The 16,907-nt window shown below is 36.3% G+C and overlaps 1 protein-coding gene across 1 annotated transcript in view; it reads right to left on the bottom strand.

The window, feature by feature from the left end:
- The window catches only part of TMIGD1 (transmembrane and immunoglobulin domain containing 1), a 121,504-nt gene that overhangs the window by 8,861 nt on the left and 95,736 nt on the right, over positions 1-16,907 (bottom strand). The window lies entirely within an intron of this gene.

Below are 16,907 nucleotides of genomic sequence, written 5' to 3'. Positions count from 1 at the left end.
CTGTCTTGGGGTCACACTTGACTGAGAACTCACATTCAATCCACATATACAAGCACTTACCAAATACTGCCGTTCACACCTATCCAACATTTCCAGAATTCGTCCCTTCCTTACTCAAAATAATACAAAAATACTTATTCATTCCCTCATTTTGTCACGCATTAATTATTGCAATCTACTTCTAAATGGCCTTCCAAAATGGTGCCTCTCCTCCCTCCAATCTATTATGGAGGCTTCGGCTAGACTCATCCACCTAAGTTGCCGATCCACATCAGTTGCTCCGCTCTGCCAGTCTCTACACTGGCTCCCCATACACTCCAGAATACAATTTAAAGTATTAACCCTAACTTACAAAGCACTCAACAGTCTAACTCCTAACTATATTTCCTCTCTCATCGTGAAATATTCCCCATCCCGTCCTCTTTGATCAAACTCTGACCGACGTCTCTCCTCTGCTGTTATTTCTACGTCCCACTCCCATCTCCAAGACTTTGCATGTGCTGCTCCTGTCCTCTGGAACTCTCTACCCCGCTCCATAAGACTGTCTTCAACCTTGTATAGCTTCAGACGATCCTTGAAAACCCACCTATTCAGAGAGGCTTACCATCTCTCCTCCATCTCTCATCCTAACCAAACTAATACATGAACTGCCTGACTCACTGCTGCAACTACAACCGATGTGACAAGCTACCCCAACCTTATGTCTCTGCACCCTAAACCTGTAGACTGTGAGCTCTCCGGAGCAGGGCCCTCTTCCTCCTGTACTAGATTTGTTTAGTTTGTTATGTTTTGTATTTTATCACAAATCCTTTTCATTGTATACCCCTATCGCTGTACCCAGCGCTACGGAATTTGTCGGCGCTATACAAATAAATGATAATAATAATAATAAAAAAGAGAAAGAAATATGTAACCAGTACTTTCCCTTTTTTTAAATTTATTTGAATGCTAAATTAAACTAGTTTTTTTTTGGTGGGGTGGTGTTTAATACCAATTTGGCTATTTTTTTAAATTTAAAGTAAACAAAAAATGCCCTTAAATCTTAAGATTTTATGAACTAAAATATTGATATATGTATTCCAAGGGCATATATATATATATATATATATATATATATATATATATATATATACACAGTTCTATGATTTCTGTATGAGCTCTAATATATGGCTATTAAAAAGGGCCAATATTATGCTGCTTGATAAGGCTTTTAACATTTTTATATTTCATAATGACATCACATAGGAAAACAGACTATTAGTCTATCACAGTCACAAGTTAAATAAGTTTACAAGCAAACTGTGAAAATGTCATTGAGTGTGTCTTTTTCATAGCAATGCATCTTTTTGTTGCTATTGCAACTATAATTGTTTTTGTTGCTCCCAATTTTGGTCTAATTTTTGCCACCGTGTAGGGTAAAATTTTGCATCATGTTTTATCACCATGCTGCATTTGTTGTTGTTTCATTGTTAGCGTTTTCCCCATGTTGGTGCCTATTTATTGATGCATGCTGGCAGCCCATGTATTGAACTTTGTCTCCTGAATTCAATCTGACATTGGCTTTCTTTTGACCTTTGCTTTTGAATTGTCCTTTGGCTTTGTTTACTACAAATTGCTGTTCTGTTACCAATCCTGTTGAAGCCCTACCATCTACTCTTCTGGTTTCTGATTTGGTTAAGACTTTGCCTGGCTCTTGCTGACCTTTGGCTTTCCTGACTCCTCGCTGGACTATGACTTGGTGCTGATTCTTCTCCTAAGGTTTGACTCTGACTCTTCTAACTCTTCTAACTATTCTCTTCTAATTATTCTAATACTGTTTCCTGCTTCACTCGTAAGAATTAGTGGTCACGCCAGGGGCGTATTTAGGTTTTGTGCTGCCCTAGGCACTCAAAATTCTGCTGCCCCCCACCCCACCCCAGGTTTAAGGCCTTTTTTTAGACATAATATTTTTGGGGCAGGGTGTAAAAAATTAAAAAAATAATGTCTTTTTATGTAGATGTTCACCAGGGGTGGCATTCACTCTGGTCACACACACACACACACACACACACACACACACACACACACACACACACACACACACACACACACATATATATATATATATATATATATATATATATATATATATATAAATAAATATATATATATATATATACAGGGAGTGCAGAATTATTAGGCAAATGAGTATTTTGACCACATCATCCTCTTTGTGCATGTTGTCTTACTCCAAGCTGTATAGGCTTGAAAGCCTACCACCAATTAAGCATATTAGGTGATGTGCATCTCTGTAATGAGAAGGGGTGTGGTCTAATGACATCAACACCCTATATCAGGTGTGCATAATTATTAGGCAACTTCCTTTCCTTTGGCAAAATGGGTCAAAAGAAGGACTTGACAGGCTCAGAAAAGTCAAAAATAGTGAGATATCTTGCAGAGGGATGCAGCACTCTTAAAATTGCAAAGCTTCTGAAGCGTGATCATCGAACAATCAAGCGTTTCATTCAAAATAGTCAACAGGGTCGCAAGAAGCGTGTGGAAAAACCAAGGCGCAAAATAACTGCCCATGAACTGAGAAAAGTCAAGCGTGCAGCTGCCAAGATGCCACTTGCCACCAGTTTGGCCATATTTCAGAGCTGCAACATCACTGGAGTGCCCAAAAGCACAAGGTGTGCAATACTCAGAGACATGGCCAAGGTAAGAAAGGCTGAAAGGCGACCACCACTGAACAAGACACACAAGCTGAAACGTCAAGACTGGGCCAAGAAATATCTCAAGACTGATTTTTCTAAGGTTTTATGGACTGATGAAATGAGAGTGAGTCTTGATGGGCCAGATGGATGGGCCCGTGGCTGGATTGGTAAAGGGCAGAGAGCTCCAGTCCGACTCAGACGCCAGCAAGGTGGAGGTGGAGTACTGGTTTGTGCTGGTATCATCAAAGATGAGCTTGTGGGGCCTTTTCGGGTTGAGGATGGAGTCAAGCTCAACTCCCAGTCCTACTGCCAGTTTCTGGAAGACACCTTCTTCAAGCAGTGGTACAGGAAGAAGTCTGCATCCTTCAAGAAAAACATGATTTTCATGCAGGACAATGCTCCATCACACGCGTCCAAGTACTCCACAGCGTGGCTGGCAAGAAAGGGTATAAAAGAAGAAAATCTAATGACATGGCCTCCTTGTTCACCTGATCTGAACCCCATTGAGAACCTGTGGTCCATCATCAAATGTGAGATTTACAAGGAGGGAAAACAGTACACCTCTCTGAACAGTGTCTGGGAGGCTGTGGTTGCTGCTGCACGCAATGTTGATGGTGAACAGATCAAAACACTGACAGAATCCATGGATGGCAGGCTTTTGATTGTCCTTGCAAAGAAAGGTGGCTATATTGGTCACTGATTTGTTTTTGTTTTGTTTTTGAATGTCAGAAATGTATATTTGTGAATGTTGAGATGTTATATTGGTTTCACTGGTAAAAATAAATAATTGAAATGGGTATATATTTGTTTTTTGTTAAGTTGCCTAATAATTATGCACAGTAATAGTCACCTGCACACACAGATATCCCCCTAAAATAGCTATAACTAAAAACAAACTAAAAACTACTTCCAAAACTATTCAGCTTTGAAATTAATGAGTTTTTTGGGTTCATTGAGAACATGGTTGTTGTTCAATAATAAAATTAATCCTCAAAAATACAACTTGCCTAATAATTCTGCACTCCCTGTATATATATATATATATATATATATATATATATATATATATATATATATATATATATATATATATATATATATATATATATATATATTAAGACATTATTTTGCAAGTCAGATGATTAAAGTGTTTATATCAGAAAAAAATATCCTTCACTGTATGATAGTTTGTCAGTAGGTAGTTGTTTAACCTTAAAGGGACACTAAACCCAAAAAAATGATTTCCTGATTCAGGTAGAGAATACAATTTTAAATAACTTTCCAAATTACTTCTATTATCTAATTTGCTTAATTCTTTAGATATCTTTGGTGAAGAAATAGCAATGCACATGGGTGAGCCAATCACGCATCATGCATCTATGTGCATCTACCAATCAGCAGCTGCTGAGCATATCTAGATATGCTTTTCAGCAAAGAATATCAAGAGAATGAAGCAAATTAGATAATAGAAGTAAATTAAAAAGTTGTTTATAATTGAATGCTCTTTCTAAATCATCAAAGAAAAAAATTTGGGTTTCATGTCCCTTTAAACATCTTCTTTGGTGATTGACAGTTATTTAAGCAAAATATCTGCTTGGATAAATATGTAATGAATATACAAACTGGCCTTTAAAAGTACTTAAAAAATACAACAGTAGTTATGATAGGTTTAGGAATTGTATCCTAGGGGATAAAGTCACATGATACAATCATAATAAAGTATATACTTGTATTTTTTCTGAATGTATTAAATGCATACAACATATTTTCAGTTGTGTTTTAAGTCACATAGTTGTATAGATTCAGCAATAAATACTTATTCTTTGCATGTATGACAGACAGACAAACAGTAAATGTACAAGTATTTAGTGACTAATCCGTTTAAGTATTTTAATGCCTAATGAAGATGTATTGAAGGGAGAAAGGCATATGCTGTTTCACAATGGTCACGTTGTAGTGCACACTGCACTGTGTAGTCTGTGTGAGTCTCAATCACGCGGTGGAGCCAGGAAGAATACCGCATTCCCTCTCAGTCCAGGCCAGTGAGCTCCGCCTCCACTGTCACCACGTCATGCGCACCCACATACAATCCTATAGGATAGCAATAGCCGGGCCAGCCATTTAAGTCTTTAGTAATTGGTTGATTTAGTCACCCGGCCCTAAGTTCAGTAGTTTGGCCCTAGGGACTCAAAATTCTGCTGCCCTTAAAAAGCTGCTGCCCTATGCCTTAATACGCCCCTGGGTCACGCCATTTCTCAATCCTTGGGTCCTTACCTGGACGGACATTTTCTACCTTGATAGATGTTAACTGAGCATTTATTTGTTCTTAAACCATACATAAAAAATATCTGTGAATCTTCTTAAAAGTTTAGAACATTTTAGTCTGTGGTATGATGCATTCTATTCAAATTAAAATATAAAAAAATACTATATGTATTGACTGGGATGAAAGTTTAGTAAAGCAGCTAATTGCTCTCTCTCCTGCTTTGTTTGAATACATCTCATTTGCAGTATTCCATTACAAAATCACACAGAGAAGTATTATCTTGGTCTAACATAGACACATGTAAAAATGTGTTAACAAATTCTCTATGCAAAATTTCTTTAACAGAGATTTGTTTGTGATTAAACCATACACAAAATATACATTTAATTCCAAATTAGTTCTTCTAATTATCAAACTGCTATTTGCATAGTCATTTGGTCTGTGTCTGTACTGTCAATGCAGTAACACAAATATACAAGTAAACAGTGTATATAGTCACATTAAATTAGCTATTCAAGATTAGAATAATTTATATACTTTGGGTGCAAGTGTTATGTGTCCGTATTTGATTTCTCTCAATTATTTTTGGCAATCACTAAATATCTTAAAGGGATAAAAAAAAACACTTTTTTTCATTTGTGATCCAGACAGAGCCTACAATTTTTAAAAAGTTTCCAATTTACTTATATTATCAAATGTGCTTCATTTCTGTGCTATTCTTTGTTGAATAGTTACTTAGGTAGGTGTCTGGAGCACTACATGACAGGAAATAGTGCTGCCATCTAGTGGTTTTGCAAATGGATAACATTCTGGTAAAATTGCTGTCATATAGTGCTCCAGACACGTGCACACTCCTGAGCTTTTTTTTAACTAAAGATACCAAGAGAAGAAGAGCATTTGATAATAGAATTTTGCATTTCATTTTCCTTTAAGTAATTTCTGTCTAATCCATTAGAAGAGCTGTGTAGTGTTCGCACACATTTCCATGTAGTTTTTAAAACTTGAGTCTGTGTCACGTTCTTCAAAAAACATTTCTCTGGGTATTTTTTATTTCTCATTAATATATTTAAATAGCCATTAGAAATGTTTTTGGAAAGATTGTTGTTTGCATGTTACCCACTCCTAGTATACACAAATGGTATCCTGATTAGATTGCATTAATAACTAATTAACCCCACTTCTAATGTATTGTAATGCACGAGAAGAGAAAGCCAAACATCTAAATTCAAATGAATTGCACAAAAATGTGTTTTTCCATGGATAACAATAATGATTGTAAGGGATTTAACGGGGGAAAAAATGACAAATAAAGTTGATAAAAAATAAAATAATGAAACAGTTAAAAATAAATGTGAAGAGGTTTTTTTTGTCTTTTTTCTTAGCCTTGAATTTGGAACCAGGAAAACTAGCAATTTTCTTTTTTTCTAAAACTTCTTCTAAAATGTATAAACTTATTTGACTGAATTATTACAAAAAATGGTATGGACTTCTAGCTTTATATATTTCATAAATTAATTATTATGCTTGAATATTTGGAGTTCTATGTATTGTGAATGTTCTGATTATTCTGCCCACACTAAAACATCCGCTTAAAGGGACAGTAAACACCTTGATGCTGTTATATAACATGTTTAGTTGTGCAAAATAAAACAACTTTGCAATATACTTTCATTATTTATTTTGCCTATTTTCATTTAGTTTAGCTCTGAAAATTAGGCAATTAGGCAATTTCTTATGCTCTGACTTGTCAAGGCTAAATATGTCCCTAATTGGCTTTATCATATAACATCTGCAAAACTAACTTTTTGACAGTGGTTAGCCTTGTTGTCTGTAAACTATTGCCGAGATTGGCTCCTCCAAATAAGGCAAATGGTGGGTGGAGTTTGGCTACTGAAAAATAATTGCAGAAAAAAAACATTTAAACTTGGGTGAAATGTTATTCTATAGCAACACAAAAGAAATGTCTTATAATTACAAGGTGTTTACCATGCCTTTAAATTTACTTAAATAATTCTGTTGAGTGTTAGTTTGGAATGGATTCATTTATTGTAAATCTACTTTTAAAGAAAAATAAAATAAATGTTATATATATATATATATATATATATATATATATATATATATATATATATATATATATATATATATATATATATATGCACAAGGAAGATGTCCAGGCACTCCAATATAAAACATCCAGACGTTTATTGATAGAAATCCTTTAAAATCAGGAGGTAAGTATCTACAACATAAGACACTGACTAACTGAATATATACATGAAATTGCTGAGAAAAAGGTCAGCTGGGCTCCCATGCGGCAGACATGTTTCGTGCCTGTATGCACTTGTTCACTGCTCATGGGAATTCCAGTCTTTCCCAGCTTATATAGGCACTCCACTTAAAGGTGTACGTTTATACATATTTCATGTATATATTCTGTTAGTCAGTGTCTTATGTTGTAGATACTTACCTCCTGAAATTAAAGGATTTCTATCAATTAACGTTTGGATGTTTTATATTGGAGTGCCTGGACATCTTCCTTGTGCATCTATTCCTGTCTAACGCTGGGGACGACAATGTTAATTTTCATCAATGAAAGTGCCCCTGTTTTTAAAAGTATTTTTAAAAACCGGGCACTCATTGATGAAAATTGACCTTCACTTTAAGAAAGAAAATACATTTATTCATTATATTAACAAACTGTTTTAAAAAACATCAGACTTGAAAATACCACAATGGTAAAATATAAAATTGATGAGATCATTAAAATTATATATGTATATCGACACCGGTGTCTGCTGATAAATTTAAGTAGTACAAATATCTATAAAAAATTCTCTTAATAAGAAGGGAATACACACTCTAAAAACTTATTTTAAGACAATTGGTAAAAAATTATTTCAATATTAAAAGACAATCTGTAAGGTAATATTTCGAACAAATACTACTTATTAAAAAATAAACACCTAATTTCAGTTAGTACTTTATCAAAACATCCAATATTATGAAGAGTTAATATTAACAGATTTACCAGAACGGACAAGTGTGTAGATATTTTGTCATAGGTTTTGTATGTTACTAAAGTCTTTGATTAGTGGGAATAGCATTATGTTGGTTCTTAAGAATGTCTGTTATGCTTGAATCTTATGATAATGGTTACTTTGTAACAGTTGTTATTTCTTGTGTAATTCCTTTAGTTCGTATGCTGGTATTACCGGTATTATCCAAATTTCCTTTATATTTTTCTTTAATCAGCCGTACTTACGGTTTAGAAAAAACTTTTTGTCTTTGTGAAAAACAAGTTCCACAATGGCTAACCCCTCAGGATCAATGTTCCTAGGATTCCGTTCTGCTTGAAACACTTTAGGTGGTTGGCTGGTGATATCGGTGCTGCTCAGATTTCCTTCTTTAGTCAGTAGTGCTTGCGGTTTAAAAGAAACTTATTATCTTCATGAAATAAGCTCCACAACGGCTAACCCCTCTGGATTAATGTTCCTAGGGTTCCGTTCTACTTATATACCTTTGTGGTATATAAACAATATGTTGGAAAAACAAAGAGACCCCTAAAGGACAGGTTTTTAGCACACCTAAGGTCTATTGAGGGCATAGAATCAGATACTCCCATAGCACAACACTTTAGGGAGAACCACAATTCAGACATCAATTTGATAACAGTGCAGGCGATTGACCATGTCCCCATATGGAAAAGAGGGGGAGATAGGCAGACAAAGTTAGGTCTCAGGGAAACATTTTGGATTTTTACCCTTAACAGTACTGTACCACAAGGGTTACATTTTAGAAGAGATATTGACCTCTGTGTTTAGATCTCTCTGTTCCTCATATTGTGTCATATGAGCATTATCAATACCCCTACATAGCTGGAATCAATAATTATTAAACCAGGCAAATGAATGCATATGTGTTTGAATATAGTAAAGGTATTGTTGAACTAGCCTATAGGGTTATACTTTTGAATACACAATGGCATTATCTGGTTATGTATGAATTTTTGCAAATATATACATTAAAGGGACAGTATACTGTAAAATAGTTTTTCCCTTAATGTGTTTACAATTGCTTTTTTTACCAACTGCAGAGTAAAAAATTTATGAAAATTAGCTTTTTAAGGTTTATTTCTGTATATTAAAGCTCTTATTTTGTGTTTTGAAGCCACAGCCTAACAAAATAGGTTGAGCTTGTAGATATAATCAGATCTCATTACTGTATCACATTGTGCACATATGCCTGCTTCTTTATCTTATATCTGTCCTTAAAACAATCACCAATACTTTGAGAGAACAATGGAAAATCAACATTTTATTACCTTATCTCTGCTTTATCACACTGGGAGTGTAATTTCTTCTGCTGGCTGTGTTTACAAAGCTTATCTATAGCTGGTACGCGCGGCCACAAACTTTCAGAATAGGTGGGGATACCACATGCTAAATTAACAATTTCAAATGCCAATATCAGTGGAGGCTCCTCCATATGTGCACTGTCGCACGTGAACCCCCAGGGGGCAGAGGAGGGGGGGAAAAATGAGCAGAAGAAAAAAAAAAAAATTAGAAAAAAAAATTATGAAAAATTTTATTTTTATTTTTTATTTATATTATTTTATATTATATTTATTTATAAATGTATTATTTTCCTGTGTGGTGTCTGTGTCTGTGACTGTGAGACTGTGCAGTGTAACTATAATCATCATGCATATTAGGCTGATGAAACCTGAAAGTGGAAAGGGCTGTTTTGCCTATACTTCTATGTATCGCACGTGCGATATATAGAAGTATAGGCAAAATCACTTTCCACTTTAAAACTGCATTGACTGCAGCGCCACCTACAGGCCAGCCCCATAGCCTTCCTGTTCGCACAGCTCTTAGTGTGCGGGAGCCAGCTGTCACGTGACACTCGCACACTAAGAGCTGAGCTGACTATGTGTGTGGGAGGAGAGGAGGCAGGGGCGTAACAGTTACGCCGTAACTACCAAGTAATATTAAATTTTATGAGAGGGCTTTTGAAAGGGGGGGGGAGGAGTTTGCCGCTAGGATGCCTTGTGTAGCTGCAGTTAGAACTGGCCCAGAGAACAGAAGAGATGTTTAATGCGTTGGCTGAACAGACTGAACTTCTAGCTGCTGAAACTGTGAGTGTTAACAAGTAGCCCGGTCACAACATGTTTTTTTATATGTCCTACTCCTATGCTCATTACGACAGCCCACAGTGAGAGTTAGCAGCACAGTCCCTGTGCAGCCATCTCATCTGCAGTCTCTCTCTGCCCAGCAGCACCGTGCAGTGTAAAAGCAGGCTCATCAGGGTTAAAATAGAGCCAGTGCCACGTGGTGTTTGACCCCCACCCTCCATTGTCAGAAACACTACTTGTGTGCTTATTTAGAAATAGCTCAGGACAGGAAAAACAAAACCAAAGCAGCTTTGGTTTTGTTTTTCCTGTCCTGAGCTATTTCTAATTAAACGCCCGCTATTGACACTGTTTATTAGCGGAATCAATGAAATGACATAAGTGAAAAAGTGGCTTTTATTCCAGTTAAGTAAAATATAAGGCAGAGAACAAGGCAAAGCAAAACACGGTTCTAGTTAAAAAGTACAGTGTTTTGCTGTGTCCTGTTCTTCTATGGCTTATATTTTACTGTTCTGAATTACTGAAATAAAACGCTACCGCTATGATAAGTTTGACTACAGAGAGCCATGAGACTGGCTCCTTCTCTAGCTAAACTGGTTGGCCTGCCCTGTTAGCAGAGGACGCTGAGGGAAAGGATGAGGCACAGCAAGGAGGTACCCGGCAGTTACTATAGCCTTAGTTCATTCATAAAAACCCCTGACACTTGCCTTCAAAAACCCTAAATTTATTATTGCATCTAAGACAGAGGTCAGCAGAATCATTTTACACTGCGTGCTGCGCTGCTGTAGGAAGTATGTTAGTGGAGTTAGAACAGGACCCTGGAGACAGCGTGACTCGTGAGTAACAAACATTCATTATATGCTGTCAGTAGTGCCTTAGATGTTTGAAGCTGTTCACACTCCGTTACATGAATATATGCTAATCAAAGACTCAAAGTAGCTGTGTCTGACTCTGTTGGTAGTCTCCCCCCTCCCTGCTCTCATTTCCTCCATTCCCTCTCAAGGCAAAGTGGCATCTCCCTTCCTGCTATCTATCTCTAACCTGCTTGTCATGAGGATGATGTCAATAGGTTATCAGAAAAAAAAAAACACATGGGAAATGTGTTGCTGGGGGTTGGGGATTCCTATTTCAGAATAACTATTAACCCCTTTGTCAGACTTTGCCATAGTGTGTATGTATGAGTGTATTTGTTATGTGTGTGTATATGTTTGTATGAGTTTATATCTGTGTATGTTGGTGTGCATTTGTGTATATATGTATGTATGTGCATATGTATGTATGTGTATGTATATATATATATATATATATATATATATATATATATATATATATAATGTGTGTGTGTTTCTTGGGGGTATCACAGCCGGTGCCTCACCAGCATCTGAGCTCAACGCACGTCACTGGTGTGCATGTATGTATTTGTGTGTGTATATGTATTTGTGTGTATGTATATGTGTGTGTGCATGTGTATATGTATGTGTGTGTGCATGTGTATATGTATGTGTGTGTATGTATGTGTGTGTGTGTGTATATATATATATATATATATACATACACACACATTAAAATGGGCGGAGCCATCTGAGGGGCAGGGCTAGTGCTCCCCCATCTTCAAAAGTCACCAGCCGCCACTGGCCAATATAAGGGTAAAGGAGCTACTTGTAAACAATTTGATACACTCCAGCAGATAAAGTGGATCATTGAGAACAAATTAAAGGGGAGAAAATTTTTGAGTAAACTGTCCCTTTAATATTTTTTAGATCCATGTAGGCTTGTTACAATTAACATGATGATCATAGTATTTATATCATATATTGTGCCTTTTTCTGTTTATGCAGAATTGAGGTCTTTAAGTATATGTATAAGCGTACACCTTTAAGGGGACTGCCTATATAAGCTGGGAAAGACTGGTATTCCCATGAGCAGTGAACAAGTGCATACAGGCACGAAACATGTCTGCCGCATGGGAACCCAGCTGACCTTTTTCTCTGCAATTTCATGTATATATTCTGTTAGTCAGTGTCTTATGTTGTAGATACTTACCTCCTGATTTTAAAGGATTTCTATCAATTAGCATTTGGATGTTTTATATTGGAGTGCCTGGACATCTTCCTTGTGCATCTATTCCTGTCTAACGCTGTGGACAACGGCGTAATCTGTGTGCATTCCAAAGACCGGCGAGTGACGTTATCCCCATGCTCCTATGTGCCGACAGCCAGCTGTTTGGGGTATGGCAGAGCGCAACGCTACATTCAGTGTATTGTGTGTATATATATATACACACATATTAGATATGTGCATTTGGATACTTTGTTAGTATCCGAATGCGGAAGAAGGAAGCTGCTTGCGCCATTCAGCTCTTTTTAGATTTTTTTGGATTTGCACAGATCTTAGTGTGTTTCACTTTCAATTGATGAAATCCAACTCTGAAAAGAGTCGAACGCCGCTTTCTTCCACATTCGGATAACGAGGTATACAAATGCACATATTTTATATGTAAATATCTTTAAAAAAATTCTACATATACATTTATTAGAAAGATTCTCATATATTATTTTGTTGAATATTTTTGATGATATTGTAGGTGGTCATGTGTGATGTCAGAACTGATTACATTTGTATGTCATTGATTATGTCACATGTGATGTCATAAATATATAAATATGGTATGGTAGTGGCTTAAGTTTGGAATTTTTTGACATTTGAACGTTGAAGGGAACTCAAATGAAGTCATTAATGAAAGTTTTTTCCCTATGAAAAAGTATGTGTGTATGTTTATACAAAAAACAGCAGTGAAAAAAGTTTATTCCTGGGGAAGGATTTTTTTTTTTTCTTTTCTTCTTTCTTGTACAATAATAGAATGACCACAGGAATAAATGTTTGCAGGCAAACCATGTTTTTCTTAGGGTTCCGAAAGTAAATTATAACACTGCGTAAGACTAATTAAATACATAAAAACATGTTGGGGCAAGAAATACTAATTCTATATCAATATTACACTGGAAAGAAGTATTCACATCAGTTTACATGTTGATCTGATGATAAAAATAAAAAAATATTCAGATAAAAAAATACGCTGGAAAAAAATATGTATATAATTGTGAGATATTTATATCACAGTGATTATGTGGCTATGTCTCTAGGCCACAAATGATCTGCCTTATTTTAGACACATTTGGGTAGATTACGAGTTTTGTCGGTAAGGCTGTGCGTTGCTAACGCTCAGTTCCAGCTCACCGCTCACCTACAAACAACGCTGGTATTACAGGTTTTTTTCAACCCGGCGTTAGCCTCTAAAAAGTGAGCGGAGAGCAAAATTTAGCTCCACATCTCACCTCAATACCAGCGTTGCTTACGGTAGTGGTAAGCTGTCTAAACATGCTCGTGCACGATTTCCCCATAGGAAACAATGGGGCAGATTCGGCTGGAAAAAAAAACTAACACCTGCAAAAAAGCAGCGTTCAGCTCCTAACGCAGCCCCATTGTTTCCTATGGGGAAATACATTTTATGCCTGCACCTAACACCCTAACATGAACCCCGCGTCTAAACACCCCTAATCTTACACTTATTAACCCCTAATCTGCCGCCCCTGACATCGCCGCCACCTGCATTATATTATTAAAGGGCCAGTAAACTGTAAAATAGTTTTTCCCTTAATGTGTTTACAATTGCTTTTTTTACCAACTGCAGAGTAAAAAATGTATGAAAATTAGCTTTTTAAGGCTTATTTGTGTATATTAAAGCTCTGATTTTGTGTTTTGAAGCCACAACCTAATAAAATGGGTTGAGATTGTAGGTATAATCAGATCTCATTACTGTATCACATTGTGCACATATACCTGCTTCTTTATCTTATATCTGTCCTTAAAACAATCACCAGTACTTTGAGAGAACAATGGAAAATCAACATTTTTTTTACCTTATCTCTGCTTTATAACACTGGGAGTGTAATTTCTTCTGCTGGCTGTGTTTACAAAGCTTATCTATAGCTGGTACGCACGGCCACAAACTTTCAGAATAGGTGGGGATACCAGATGCTAAATTAACAATTTCAAATGCCAATATAAGGGTAAAGGAGCTACTTGTAAACAATTTAATAGACTCCAGCAGGTAAAGTGGATCATTGGGAACAAATTAAAGGGCAGAAAATGTTTGAGTAAACTGTCCCTTTAACCCCTAATCTGCCGCTCCGGACACCGCCGCCACCTACATTATACTAATGAACCCCTAATCTGCTGCCCCCAACATCGCCGACACCTACATTATATTTATTAACCCCTAATTTGCTGCCACCTACCTACACTTATTAACCCCTAATCTGCTGCCCCCAACGTCGCCGCCACTATAATAAAGTTATTAACCCCTAAACCTTAGTCTAACCCTAACACCCCCCTAACTTAAATATAATTTAAATACATCTAAATACATTTACTATCATTAACTACATTATTCCTATTTAAAACTAAATACTTACCAATAAAATAAAAACCCTAAGCTAGCTACAATAATAGTTAGATTGTATCTATCTTAGGGTTTATTTTTATTTTATAGGCAACTTTGTTTTTATTTAACTAGGTACAATAGTTATTAAATAGTTATTAACTATTTAATAACTATTTAATAACTACCTAGCTAAAATAAATACAAATTTACCTGTAAAATAAACCCTAACCTAAGTTACAATTACACCTAACACTACACTATAATTAAATTAATTACCTAAACTAACTACAATTAATTACAATTAAATTAAATAAACTAAAGTACGAAAAACAAACAAACACTAAATTACAGAAAATAAAAAAATAATTACAAATTTTTAAACTAATTACACCTACTCTTATCCCCCTAATAAAATAAAAAGCCCCCCAAAATAAAAAAATTCCCTACGCTATACTAAATTACAAATCGCCCTTAAAAGGGCCTTTTGCGGGGCATTGTCTTCATCCGATCCAGGCAGAAGAGGACCTCCAGACGGCCAGAAGTCTTCATCCAGACGGCATCTTCTATCTTCATCCATCCGGAGCGGAGCGGGTCCATCTTCAAGCCAGCCGACGCGGAGCATCCATCCAGACCGACGACTACCCGACGAATGACAGTTCCTTTAAATGACGTCATCCAAGATGGCGTCCCTTGAATTCCGATTGGCTGATAGGATTCTATCAGCCAATCGGAATTAAGGTAGGAAAAATCCTATTGGCTGATGCAATCAGCCAATAGAATTGAGCTTGCATTCTATTGGCTGATTGGAACAGCCAATAGAATGCGAGCTCAATCCTATTGGCTGATTGGATAAGCCAATAGGATTGAACTTCAATTCTATTGGCTGATTGCATCAGCCAATAGGATTTTTCCTACCTTAATTCCGATTGGCTGACAGAATCCTATCAGCCAATTTGAATTCAAGGGATGCCATCTTGGATGACGTCATTTAAAGGAACTGTCATTCGTCGGGTAGTCGTTGGTCTGGATGGATGCTCCGCATCGGCTGGCTTCAAGATGGACCCGCTCCGCTCCGGATGGATGAAGATAGAAGATGCTGCCTGGATAAAGACTTCTGGCCCTCTGGAGGACCACTTCTGCCCAGATAGGATGAAGACTTCGGACCGTCTAGAGGACCACTTGTGCCCGGCTTGGTGAAGACGTCTCAAGGTAGGGTGATCTTCAAGGGGGTAGTGTAAGGTTTTATTAAGGGGGTATTGGGTGGGTTTTAGAATAGGGTTGGGCGTGTGGGTGGTGAGTTATTGTATTTTTTATTACAGGTAAAAGAGCTGATTACTTTGGGGCAATGCCCCGCAAAAGACCCTTTTAAGGGCTATTTGTAATTTAGTATAGGGTAGGGAATTTTTTTATTTTGGGGGGCTTTTTTATTTTATTAGGGGGATTAGATTAGGTGTTATTAGTTTAAAAATTTGTAATTATTTTTTTATTTTCTGTAATTTAGTTTTTTTTTATTCGTACTTTATTTAATTTAATTGTAATTAATTGTAGTTAGTTTAGGTAATTAATTTAATTATAGTGTAGTGTTAGGTGTAATTGTAACTTAGGTTAGGTTTTATTTTACAGGTAAATTTATATTTATTTTAACTAGGTAGCTATTAAATAGTTAATAACTATTCTAACTAGTTAAAATAAATACAAAGTTGCCTGTAAAATAAAAATAAACCCTAAGCTAGCTACAATGTAACTATTAGTTATATTGTATTTATCTTAGGGTTTATTTTATAGGTAAGTATTTAGTTTTAAATAGGAATAATTTAGGTAATAATAGTAATTTTATTTTGTTTTATTTAAATTATATTTACGTTAGGGGGTGTTAGGGTTAGACTTAGGTTTAGGGGTTAATAAATTTAGTATAGTGGCGGCGACGTTGGGGGTGGCAGATTAGGGGTTAATAAATGTAGGTAAGTGTCAGCGATGTTAGGGACGGCAGATTAGGGGTTAATAAAATTGAACTAGTGTTTGAGAAGCGGGAGTGCGGCGGTTTAGGGGTTAATACATTTATTTAAGTGGCGGCAATGTCCGGTCGGCAGATTAGGGGTTAAAAACTTTATTTAAGTTTTTGCGATGTGGGGGGGGGGGGGGCCTCGGTTTAGGGGTTAATTGGTAGTTTATGGGTGTTAGTGTACTTTTTAGCACTTTAGTTAAGAGTTTTATGTTACGGTGTTAGCCCATAAAACTCTTAACTACTGACTTTTAAATGCATTAGGAGTCTTGACAGGAGAGGGTGTACCGCTCACTTTTTCGAAGACTCGTAATACCGGCGTTAGGCAAATCTCATTAAAGATAGGATACGCAATTGACGTAAGGGGA

Source organism: Bombina bombina, chromosome 3 (assembly GCF_027579735.1).
Source record: "Bombina bombina isolate aBomBom1 chromosome 3, aBomBom1.pri, whole genome shotgun sequence".
NCBI classification, from domain to species: Eukaryota; Metazoa; Chordata; class Amphibia; order Anura; family Bombinatoridae; genus Bombina; species Bombina bombina.
This window is presented reverse-complemented; position numbering and strand designations above follow the sequence as displayed.